General features: G+C 37.5%; 1 long non-coding RNA gene across 6 annotated transcripts in view; it reads left to right on the top strand.

Annotated features, from left to right (window-relative positions):
* Positions 1-13,494, top strand: part of LOC112541717 (uncharacterized) — a 47,608-nt gene that overhangs the window by 17,718 nt on the left and 16,396 nt on the right. For 4 of the 6 annotated variants that reach the window (XR_015794328.1, XR_015794324.1, XR_015794325.1 and 1 more), the window contains exons 2-4: positions 82-191; positions 733-4,480; positions 9,712-9,763. This is a non-coding gene — a long non-coding RNA (uncharacterized LOC112541717). The other 2 variants (XR_015794329.1, XR_015794323.1) reach the window with 2 other exon arrangements.

Here is a 13,494-nt window from a genome sequence, read left to right as displayed (position 1 = left end):
GTACATTGTCTTGAGTTCCTGGAGGAAAAGCTGGGTATAAATCAAATAAAACATTAATAAGTTATAATATCCATATTACAGACTGTCTTCTTCAGCATAACAAGGCTCTGCTTTGGATTTCCCACCTACTGAAGTACAGCAGGATGTGTAAGAGCCATGGCATCCCAACCTTGAGGAAGTCTCCCATACAGGTAAGGTATGCTGTATTTAAATTTATTGGCCGCCCAACTCCCATTTTAAGATCTAGCTTTTCTGAGAAATGTTTGGTATGGGCTGAGTTTGGGACAATTTATATTTTTTTAATTCTCCTCTTCTGCTTCTGAGTCAAGCATCCCTGACATCTGCTGCTTCATTGCCTTTAACATCAGGTTGTTTACTAGTGCTATATAATGCTGTTTTTTTTTTTATTATGATTGGTTTCTATTTTCTCTATTTTGTTGTAATGTGATTTTATTTCCAGATGTAAGATTTTGAGGTTTCAATCTGAAAGAAATAGAAATGTTGAACTATTAAATATTGCCATTGCTAATAGTATTAATACTAATAAAACAAACAGAAAGGAGCATGGCATTAAGATCATGTTATAAAGCAACTATATTACCAATTTTGTGCTGGAAAAGTATGCAGGTGAGTCTCATGCATACTAATTCATATCAAGATTATAGCTTAGAATACTTTCAAATCATGAGCTGAATCCGTAGACCCATGAGCTGCTGTTTTATCTCATACTAGGAAAATCAGTTTGCCATAAAAAAAGAACAATCCTATGTCACGGAAGCTCCTCCACACTGCCAGCATTCCATGTCCAACTGATAGAGCTTACTTCATTCCTCATGTGAGTAAGAGCACAAGAAGAGCCCTGCCAAATCAAGGCAAAGGTCCATTTGGTACATAGATCGGTCTTCCGTATCAGTCATCATCATATTTCCAAGAATCCAACACGCTTCTCCTGCCACCAATCTCCTGCAGTTGCTGTTCAGTGGGATTCTGCTCTTCAGTCATGAGCAGAAATTGATTCACTTATCCTCTGTTCATTGATTATTGGTCTCCTAGACTTCTTCCATAGAGGGTGTGAATATTTGTAGAATCTTATTTGTCAGAATATAAACTGATGAGGATATTCCCTAACACACCCTTTAGACCCAAAGGATGATATTAATCTTCCTCAGCATACCTTGCATCTAAACAAAGCGCTGGCCTGCAGCCATCAACCATTTTTTATTTTTATTATTTTATTTTTCAAATTTCTAATAATGCCTCTGAGACATAGAAACATCCTTGGAAAGAAGTGTGCTGATGCATGTAATGCTTTTCAGCATGCCAATGGCTTTGTTTTTTTCCCCTAAAATAAATTCAGTTGGAATGGGAAATTTGGAGGGTGAAGTGAAATGAAGTGGAGAAGATTCCAGCTGTTCATAATCTCTGAAGGATACAACTATTTCAAGCTAATAAATGAATTAAATACAGAGTAAAAAGAAGTCATCGCTTTGTAGATCCCTTCCCCCCAAAACCACCACCAAATCCATAGTTGAATAATACCATGATTGTTGTTTTGTAACCTGATGTTACAAAAATCAGTCAGTTAGAAAAAAGGGGGGAAAGTTCTTTCTGCTGGCAGATTCATGTCTAGATTACTGGAATGAGTGCTGGACTAAAATGGCATTGTAGCAGAGGCTTTGTTTATTTGTTTGCTTTTCTAATACAGTACACTGGTAATGAAAGAAAGTTTGTTTTATTCTGTATAACTGAAGTTCCATTAGGGAGCAAATGTAAGGGGTGCTAGGGATTTCCCTCTTTTTTTTTCCTTTGAAAAAGATTTGCTGTCTCAGTTTGCCATTTTCTAAAAGAGTTGAGAAACTGCCTCCAGAGTGCTGCCATGCTGTAATTAGTTATTATTAGGGCCTTTAAAATAAATAACTAAATCAAGCAAGGAAGCTCCAAGAGGAAATGATTGCTTTCAGAATTCTTCTGTTTAAGAATGTTTCTTGAAAGGAATTGGAGATGGCAGTGCCTGACTACAGGAAGGTGAGGGTTGCTGACTGTTTCCATTGAGTAGAGCAGCTGGGTGGCCATTAGTGTTTCCAATCAAGAAATGATACTTAAGGGAAGGTGGGGGACAGGCAGGGAAATGGATTCCCATCAGTGCCTGTCCTAGGGAAAAAATTAGAAGGGCATAGAATCAAGGGGTCAAATAACAGGAAAAGTTGCTGTGGAAAATGGCATCTTAGATTGCTCAAAGCCTTTTCAAAAGTAGTTTGGACTTGAGTCATGTGTTTTTTTCCTAAGTCATTTAATAGGGAAACACAAAATAGACTGTTGTATTGTCTTTTTGGCGCCACTTGTGAGTGGATGGGGTCTGCCTGGTGTTGATTAGGGTGAGAATTTACTTGCTTGGTTTAAGGAAATTCAAGGCAGGTATCCTGTGGGGATTCCTATTATAACCTGATCAACCCGATAATACGTCTCCCAAGATTAGGAGCCTGCAAGACAGAGAAAAACAGAGAAAGCCAAGCCCTCCCCCTTGCCCCAGCACAAATGTCTGATTCAGATTTGTTTTTCAAATGTGAAATTAATTTAGACATCAAGACAAACTCCCACAACTTCAGTTGAAGAATGGCAAATTAAGGAATTGTCCATACTTTCCAATGAGAAGCACAAAGTATCCTAGCAACTGTTTGGTTTACTTTGTAGAAATATGATAGTTAATAGAAAAATGGCAGGTAGGAAAGGGAATTCAGCTTTTAGAATTTAGTTCATTCTATTGTGAATTATTTTCCAAAATTGTTGGCCTTTACAACATTGGCACTAAATAAGAACAATGATCTATCCTGATCTGTATATTTTCAAACAGTTTTTAGAAAATCAGTTGCCAATTTTAGCATTTAATACTGGAGTGATAGACCATTGGTAAAACATCTTACACTACTTTTCTCTGTTAGTTATGTTAATTGTAAACTTACTATTTTTATTTCATTGAAATTCTCATTGCTGCATATCAATTGTTCTGCCTAAATTCTGCAGCCATTTAATGATACCATTTTTAAAATTTTCAGTTTCTGGATCATATTTCACCAGCAACTTGTAAATAAGGCCTAGCAAGTGGTTTGGGTTTTCTGTTATAAGATTTTAAAATTCAATCAAGTCTCGAAATGTTGCCTTGTTTTAGTAATTCCTTTAAAAGAATGCTTATTTGAAGATATTGGAACTGGTCAGGTGGTTCTCATCATTCCAAAGAGAGAGCCTCAAAGGTCTTCATCTTTGCCTTATTGACAATTAAACCTCCCAAATTATTATTTCTCCACTGTCAAAATTTCTTTGCATTTTCATATTCATGAAACTGAATGTTTAATAGTGGAGCAAGAGATTATAAATCCAGGCTAATTCTTTTTCTAGTTTGTTTCATACTTTTATATGGTGCTAATTATTGCCCATCTGCAAGTGACCAGATGATGGCTGGAACAATGAAATATATATTCCAAAATGTCAGGAGCTGGTTTTCTAAACCATGAGTCCTAGTTTAGTCAAGTGGGTTTTATCCGTGTTTTAAACAAATGATTTTTGTAATAAACTATTTGCTGTTACTGGGTCTTAATTATTTTAAATAATACTATGGGCATATAAATAAATCTCAAAATTTATTTTTATTTATTGCTGGTATTTCTTTGCTACTCTACACCAATTTTTTTTAGTGTCCTGAAAACATGACATGCTCATTAATATGAATTTATCTACTCCTTACTAATTTATGTTTTACATACTCACACTACTACTCCATACACTGAATTTTCTACAAGCCCATGCAAAGTATATAATATCACAACTTTCCCAAGATTGTACCCCACTGATAGGTTGCACAATAATCCTACCGTTCCCAGGCAAGTGACCAGATGATGGCTGGAACAATGAAATATATATTCCAAAATGTCAGGAGCTGGTTTTCTAAACCATGAGTCCTAGTTTAGTCAAGTGGGTTTTATCCGTGTTTTAAACAAATGATTTTTGTAATAAACTATTTGCTGATACTGGGTCTTAATTATTTTAAATAATACTATGGGCATAGAATTTAATAGATTATACTTTCCCTACAGTTGCATTAACGCTTATATTTCTGCACCCAAAAAGGTATAGCTTATAATCCTAGCCAAATTCACATTTATTATTTATACTTCTAGCTGAGAAGAAACCTCTCGCCCCATTAGATACAAATGAACGTAACTGAAAGTCATCGTATAGTCTCTTTTCCTAACACTTGCACTACCCTGGGTAGATTTGTCTGTGGTTTGTGGTTTTTGTCCAAAGAAAGCACATGATTTGAACTCTTTTATCACCTTCCTAGCAGCAGAGATACTAAGAACAGAATTAACAGGATAAATCTACTTTTCTAATTCCTTTCATCATTTGTGGGAAGCTATGAAATGTTCAACAAATTTTCTGAGCAATGCTGCTGTTAGAGATCAAGTCCTCAGCCCGAGGCTTCCAGGTAAACAAAACTATATTGTTTCATTCCCACAGTTCCATTATGTTAATAATGTATTTTTAGCTATTTTTAATTTCTTAGTTTCACTATATCATAAGAAAAATAGATCTGTGGGGAGAAAAAACCCGAAGTATTATCTCAATGCAAGCTGTCTCTCAAAGAGACTCAGGCAGGAGGACTGTTTGTATACATCTGTGAGAGTGAGAGAAAAGATGAATAAATATGAATTGGAAAAAATATCTGGAAGAGGCATAACAGAAGAACATGTCCATTCATAGATTGGAATCCATAGAAACTGAGTTTCAGAGAAGCAATAGTGTTTAGGAGGTGAAGGGCCATCAATGAAATACTCCATGTTCTAACAAATGAATATTACCCAGTACATCTGAAAACAGTCTACTGAAACAAAAACACAAAGAAATCTTGCTTTCAACTTCCTCTTTTACCATAGAAATGGGCTTTACCTCATAGGGAAATATGTAACAATATTTCCTGAAATCATTCATATCTTACAATAACTTTGATAATTACACTGATTATTTTTTCTGAGCAATCCGGGAACAGCATTTTTTCCACCAAAGATTTCTCATATAATGGGTGTATCAAGAAATATATATCATTCTTTACAAAGGAAATAAAAATGGATCATAAATCTTTGCTCCAGTAAAAGAATGTGCTTTAAAAATCTACAAGGTTTATTGCTAGCTTAATCTCATTCAGTCCTATTTTAATTTTAATATTTTTGGTGTTCTCAAGTCCCCTGTTAATCAAATTGTTTAGGAATATTTTTGAAATAAATCAGCTACTTGGAGGTATGGTCATTAGCTATCATAAATTTAAAAAGTGGGATTTTGGAGAAAGACGGGATCAAAAGAAGAAAGAAGTCTTTAGTGTTTTAATGCATAATTTTAGGGATAGTGAAACTCTTTTAGCTAGCAAATAGAGAGGAGAATCATGAGAGTTTTTCAATCATTTGCTTAACTAAGATAACTCAGCCTTGGCAACTTCCAAATGCACAGATTTCAGCTCCCAGAATTCCCCAGTTAGCAAGGCCATTAGAGTACTGAAAATGTTAGATGTTGAAGTTCACACATTTAGGAGTGGCAGAAGTTGTAAATACTGAGTTGACTTGTTATTTAAATCTCTGTCTTGGAAAGATTTTTAACAGGTTATTATAAACTGACCAAGTTTCAGACAGGTGTAATCTAGTGTAGCTGCCATCTCTCAGACAGATAGACAGGTGACACTAAATTGGTATAACTGGAACTGATATCAAACATATGGAGCCCTTTGTATCTCACAGATGTATCTCCATCTATTGTGGAATCACAATATCTACCCTAAAAACAATAATGGTAAAAAAATAACCCTTGATCCTCTTTCTTGCAGCTCCCCAACCATGTAATTCAATTTTAGCAGTGTGATACAAAAAAATCAGCAGTGCCATAAGCTTTTTTTTATATTAGAGTTTATGCTATAGTAAAACTATAATGTAAACCCTAAAGGAGATTAAATGGAATTTTAAAAAATCCTAATCCACAAACCTGGGATAAAACTAGAACATTCTAGACCAGTCCAGACCAGCCTCTCTACATGCACAGATCCATTAACTTTATCCCACTGTCCCACCCACCATGGCCCTCTCCCAAATATTGTTAATTGAAACTCTACTTCTACTAAACAACGAAAACAATGTATTTGAAAAATAGGAGAATAAAATGCAAAGGAGAAGGAGAAGGAGAAGGAGAAGGAGAAGGAGAAGGAGAAGGAGAAGGAGAAGGAGAAGGAGAAGGAGAAGGAGAAGGAGGTTATTATAAGGAAATGCCAACATAACAAAATGTGACATAGATCTTTCTGTTGAGACAAAATGGCTGCCTTAATGCCCAGTTGGATCCCTAGCTGGGCTCCTTGATCTTGTTTCCAAGTTGGAATCCCCTTGCCTCTATGCCCTGTTGAATAGAAATTAATGGTATCCATGGCAATGATAGGCTTGCCCCAGGTAATCACTGGCTAAACACATTATCTCAAGATTTAATTATAATTTTCTTTTACATCTTTAAAAAATGTAAATAGGCAGAGTACATTTTTCTCATATAGCATAAATATGTTTCAGCTACAGAAAGGCCAATACCCCACCAAAAAAGCAAGACCACCCTTTGTGCTCAATACACTTAGATGATTTGGACTTCAATAGCAGCCAAAACAATTTAGACGGGGATCAGAAAATGTCTTTCTACACTGAAGAACTGCACATCCAATTAAAACAACAGCTTTACAATGATACAAAAAAGCATTAGCAGGATAAAAAAAATCAGTTCAAGTATTATCTAACTCAAACATCATTTTCATAAAAAATCATCATAGAAAGACTGCACTCTTTTTATACGTTTATTTTTTAAATCCCTTACTTATTGTTTTTAGTTCTTGAAAATGTTCAGAGTCCAACACTTAAGTTAAATTTAAAATGCAACATTATATATAAAAAAGAATGGTCAGCAAGAAACAGTAATGTAACTAGTTTCATTTTGTAAAGGCTTCAGGAAAATACAGGCTCTATATTAGCAATGGGAGTTAAGAAGGATGCTGCAATGTTGACTAATTTCCACTGATGGTCATTTCACCATCCTACACTTGGTCTTTTAAGTACTAACACAAATATTTGAGAACCTGTGGAATGAAATATGAAAGTAGCATGGGTAGGAGAGAAAAGAGCGTCAGACAACATGGAAAAGATTATAAAAATAATCTAGCAAATAATAAATCTATCAGAAATAATTGAGAGAATCGCATTTTAATGAGCCAGCAATGTGAAGCTATGGTAAAACAACTTCACACTGCTGGCTAACAAATAAAATTTTCATTTCTGTTAATAAATATTGAAGCCAGGCTAGTGCCAAGGAGAAAAAGTAGCTTAATCTAGAATGTAATGAGGTGTTCTCCAGTTCTCGGTCCCTGACATCATGAATATGATTTCATAGAAGCCCAGGCCTGAAGGTACAGTAAAATGTAGGCCAGTCTCCTGCTAATTACAAGATCTAACCAAGCCAGAGACTTTATGCTGAATATTTCTGATTCCCTTCTGCAACTGAAGAGCACTCTGAGACGACAAACAGTATCTGGTAGCTCTCTCAGATTGCTCTGATTGTACAATCAGATCCTGAAGGTATGTTTTAAAGACTAGATTTCATAATAGTAAAAAAATTGTGAGAAAAGCATAAAAAAGGTCATTGCATTCTGCTCTGAGCAGGCTTTCTCCAAAATAATTCCCCTACTCTTTGATGCTGTACACTTCACAAAAGGCATTGACGAATGGATAAAAGTTCAAAAGCCAAAGATAAGGAGTGTTTGGAATGCAGACCTATGAAAAAATGCTGAAGCAGCTGGGCATATTTATTCAAGGAAAGAATGAAATGAGAAAGCAATCAAATGTTCTTTGAGTTTTTACCCCAGCAAAAAAAAAAAAAAAGAATCAGACTGAAGCAGATCACCTACTACATAGGCAGAGGAGAAAGTTTCCAGTGATTTTTAATTCATTTTAATCGCAGGATGCCTTGCTTGTTTGGCAAAACATTTCTCACTACATTTCTCCCATAGCAAAAGTCCAGTAAGAACATATTCCTCCTCCTGCTATCCCACATCTCAGTGCATCCCTCCCTTTGCAAATATTTATATCTTCAAAATCAGCATTCCCTCTCAGCAAACCACTTGACACAGACGCTGAAACTTTCAGCTGTTGTGAGACATAGCCATTTTAGTCTAGACTGGTACGTGAGCTGAGTGGGCAACATTTTCAGCCCTGAAGCTCAAGCAGGGTGCTAAATGGGAATCTAGGACTGCAGGTGTAATCCCACAATACCTCCCCCCAACACACACACACACACACACACACTTACGCCTCTCATTTCTTTCTCTCTCTCTCACCAATGTTATGCTGTCAACTAATAGTGGGTAATCAGTGATCTGGCCTTTCAGTCCAGTGATGAGATAGTGATATCTCTGGTGGATTGATTTCCTGCCATTAATCACAAAAGGAAACCTCCTGATCAGCAGGCCACCCTTTTTGTGGCTGAGGGGCACTTGCCACTATCAAACCACAGCTGCCTTCCATTCATTACGGCAAAGGTGGACAACCCTCTTGCAACTGTGGGACACCCTTTCATTTTCATATTTTTCGTCTTCAAGGCTGCAGGGAGTATGACCAGGAAAATGTTGGATCTTTTCTGCTTGGGATTAATAAAGGGCTAAATCAATTACAGGGCCTAATTATTACCAGTTTGTCCTTTATTTTATCCAAATAAGATGAAAAATCATAGTGCCCAATATTGGTGCTTTTGTTGTCAAATTTCAGCAGTGTGATCCTAGAATGTTCTGGAGACTTGTGCTCTGTGGATTAACCCTCCCTGGCCTGCAGCACTGCTGAGGATGAGGGTTGTTGTAGTCTGAGATATCTGAAAGGCAACAGGTTTGGGAAAAGCTAATCCAGAAACAATGAACAGAATGAAGATTCAGGATGCCACAAATCTTTGAATGTGGGGTTTTTAGGGGGCTGAAATGTGTTCTTTCAAACCCTCCCAAAGTTTCTCAACAACTATGCAGTCCTTCTAATCACACCTTCTCTGATACTAAATCAAATGCTCTTTTCATATCCATGTGTGTACAACCATTTGTTTGCAACCTATTTTATCTAAAATATTCATGTGCTCCTGTTTTAAAAAATACAAGCAGTCTGCAATTTTAAAAAATCAGCAACTAAAACAATAATATATAACAATTACTAAAGACATAACATTAAAATAGTGTGTTAAATGGCATGCTACTGCCCTTGCCATTTCTATATGCAGAGGAATCAGATACAAGTCTTTATTTTGAAAACTCAAATATTGCAGTTATTTGCTTTAGAAAATATCCTGCCATAGAACACTTGAACATTCTCCAGAACATTATCTGTCAGATGATTGTTTTAGTTTGCTTCCTGTGGCAAGAGTTAAATAACAGCTGGGGACTCAGGACTATCTATGCGAAACTTGCCTCCCTCCTCCCCCCCACTCGAAATGGGCATAGGAGAAGAGAACACCGTAGATAATTGTCTAACTTCTCAACCAGTCAGCTACTTGATACTTAGCTGATCCCTTGCAAGCTTTCCATGATTCTTTGAATTTTTGAATTGCGTGAAATGCAAACTGATGCAAAAAGAAGCATGTTGGGATTCACTTCTGCTTTTTCTTGTTCCTCAGAAAAACATATTGTGTAACAAGAGCTCAGAAGATTCAGAGTAATTCTAAGAAGGTAAGAGAAACCCAGATGGATCAGACCAAAAGCCTGTGTTGTTCAGCACCCCAGAAACCATCCGGAGCACAAGTAGAACATCAAAGCAGAACCACTCCACTTCCCATGATCCCCAATCACTGATATTTGGATTTATACTGCTTCTGAGGATAATTCTGAAGGTCCCCAGAAATGCCTTAGTTGATTTTTTAATGTGACTAAAAGGGAAAATTATTAAAGTCATAAGAAACAATCATAGTAAATGCATTAAATAAACAAACTGAATTGAATTGAATTGAAATTTTCTTCTTAGTCCTGGCTCCACCATTTTCTGGAATGGGCCTCTTGGCATGCCTTTCAAACGCTAGGTATAGCCCTCAGCAAAGGGTATCCCACTAACATCACATGTGGAATAATGTAAACTACTCATTTAGTTCTCTTTTATTTCTTTAAATAAAGCCAGTAGGCATGCTTTATTTCTGCTAATGCCAAGATATTCCTTCCATTCCAATCTGATAGTCTTTTTCTTTTCTCAAATCTATGCTTGTGTCATCCATTCCTTACCTGAGGAATGATGCTGAGGATTCTCTGGTTGTTTTCCCACATAATATACTATTTTAAATTTTATTTTTATTATTTTGATAATGCTGTTCCTCCCAAAGAATCCAGAGTGATCTAGCTCATGTTAAGGATTAACTAAACACACCAGAAACAAGCCAGATTTGCCAATGGTGTTTATGGCCAAGCCTCATTCTTTTTAAGCAGTTTCTGCCTTTTAGTTCTCTGGTTTGGTTATGATCTTGGATAAGTCACAAAAACAAATCAGGACTAATACAGAAACCCAGAAACCAACTGTGAATTCACATTTCATATTACATGCATAGAAAGCCAACAAGCTACAATATATTCACTGATCTCCATGTGCACATCGCACCAAGCAAAAACAAACACATTTCATTTGTGAAGTGTCCTATTTCATGTAAATAGTCACCCTCTTCCACCTTGTTTCTTGAATTTGTTTTGTTTACATTTTTAACATTAATTCAGATTTGCCCATTTTTTCCTTATCCCTTGGTTTATCTGCTTTTAGGATGGATGGGTACATCAAGTGATTATCTCCTGGATGATTGAAAGCAGATGAACAGCCTTAAAGTCAGTCTTTCAGTACATACTGGTGGGGATTGAATGAAAAAAGGTCCCAGCTTTGGAGGGGGGAGAACAAGATCTGGTTATTGTTAAAGCTTCTCAGAGAAAACTGTTAAACCTGTGAGATATACAACATAATAAAAATAATACAGACAATCCTCTATTTACAAACAGATTATGTTCCAAGGGTAAGTCTGTTTTGTTCGTCAGTCCAACCAATCAAGTAAAAATAAAAAACCACACACAATATAGTTCTTACCTTACGGCAATGGCATAGGCTCATCCTCCAGAGTTGATAGAGCATGTTTTTCCACCTTTCTGAAGAAGTGGTCCAGTGAAGTTTGGGTGGTAGCCTTCCTCTTTTCTGCATAGATGATGCTGTAGCAGTGGATTGCATCATGGACAGCTGAGAACAACTTGGTGAAGTGTTCAACATTAGCTAACAGGTCATCAAAGTCCTCCTCCTCCAGGTCAAGCTGAAGCTTCTTGCTGAGGGCAACCAACTGACAATGCCTTGTGACTCCTTTTCCACCACCTCAAACCCTCGAAAGTCATGAATGAACTGAGGCACTGATGGTTCCACTCTCTGTTTATGTTCGTAGGGGGTGACCTCAAGCCAGGCTGCATCAATGTTCTTGATAGCTTTGTAGATGTCATAGGACTTCCAAAACTGGTGCAAGGTCATCTGGGAATCCCCTTCAGTTGCCTGAACTGCCTGCCTAAACATGCAGCAAAGATAGTATTTCTTGAAGTTTGCTATCACCCCCTGGTCCATAGGCTGAAGGAGGGAGGTGGTGATCGGAGGCAGATACACAACCTTCATATCTGGATGGAAATTGCCCAAGTAAGGTGGATGACCCAAGGCATCATCCAAAATTAGCAGAATCTTCAAGGGGATGTTTTTCTTGCGGCCACTTCCGGGATGAACCAGTCTTCAAAGATGAGAAGGGTGACCCAAGTTTTCCAGTTAGCCTTCCACACAACAGGAAGTGAGCCCTTTGAAATGTTCTTGAGAGCTCGTAGGTTCTCAGAATGGTAGACTAGCAGTGATTTTAGACTCAGGTCACCAGAAACATTGCCATCGAGTAGGACAGTTAGTCTATCCTTCATAGCCTAGCATAGTCTTCTACTCCTCGTATGTTCTGTCTGGCATTTTCTTCCAATAAAGCCCCATTTCATCCACATAGAATATTTGCTGAGGCAAATAGCCACCTTCCTTGATGATGTCCTTAAGGGTTCCAGGAACTTCTTGGCTGCATCCTTGTCCACACTCGCCATCTCGCCCCCCACTTTCACATTATGAAGGTTTGCATGAGCCTTAAAGCACACAAGCCTCCCACGACTTGCAGCAAACATCTCAGCAGCACCTTCACCAGGCTTCTGTTGCAAGTCATGGAAGAAGCTTTTAGCCACCTTCTGGATCAGCATTAGGCTAAGCAGCACATGCCTCTGATGCTGATCTTCAATCCACATGCTGAGTAGTGTCTCCATCTCTTCCATCACTTTTCCTCTCCTCTTGCTTATTATCATTAATCGCATAGGCACTGAACTTTTCAAATGTTCCATGATCTTCTCTTTGTTCTTAAGGATCATTCCATCCACATTGGCCATCTTCTCCCACTGGTCAGTTTTCTTTAATATCTCTACCTTCATTTCCATCAAGATGGATTGATGCTTCTTAGCATTATCCCCTTCCTCATTATCACTCTTCCACTTAATTGCAAACATATTGTAATTCAAAGTCACTACACATCAACGAACAGTAGCATCCAAAATGGTGCACGCTCACCTCTCAACGTGCAATGGGTGCTGCCAAGCATATGTATGCAGCACGCCATAAACTAACCCTTCCCAGCCTTGTCCCACCTTCTGGGAGGTTGGAGGTTGGAGTTGGAGTTCCGAGCAGGTTTGTCCGTATTGGCAAAAGTTCGTAATTCGAAAGTTCATAAGTAGAGGACTGTCTGTAATACAGACACCTCTCTCTTTAATCTAATGTAAAAAAATACAAGTGCTCCAAGATCCTAGATCCTTCATTTGCCCTTTCACCCCAAAACTCTCCCTTAACTTTTACCTCACTACATTCCAGCATGAAGTCCTCACTCCTCCAGCTCCACTGTTCTTCACCACCCAAAGTCCCTTGCTCCCACAAAAGAATTAGTCCTTTATTCTTGCTTAGTCTGTGTTTGGAATTCTCTTCTGGAACATCTGCTTCATGCTTCCTCTCATTTCATTCAAATCCCCCCTAAAATCCTGTTTTTCCACATAATTTTTTAAACAATCCACTAGTCTCCAGGCCTTGTTACAATTTCACCTATAACAGAGGCTTTGCTAATTACTTGTGCTAAATATACCATGGTATTCTGTAATGGCACATTTGTTTGTTTGTTTGTTTTGAATTTATTAGCCATCCAATGGGCTCTGGGAGGCATACAAAACCAAAAAATCCATAAAAACAGATAAAACATCAAACCAAACCAAACCAGCCCAAACTAAAATGATCTTATAAACAACATGAAATTAAAAAAACAAGGGCCCCAGAAATGCAATAATACAGTGATTAATCAACCCTGGGCCTCTAACCAAAACCAGGTTTTAAGAGGTTTCTG

The sequence above is a fragment of the Python bivittatus genome, unplaced genomic scaffold, assembly GCF_059951505.1.
Source record: "Python bivittatus isolate LINGU-HERP-01145 unplaced genomic scaffold, Pbiv_v1 ctg000980_np1212, whole genome shotgun sequence".
Classification (NCBI taxonomy): Eukaryota; Metazoa; Chordata; class Lepidosauria; order Squamata; family Pythonidae; genus Python; species Python bivittatus.
The sequence above is the reverse complement of the archived record's forward strand: the minus strand, read 5'-3'. Positions and strand labels throughout refer to the sequence as shown.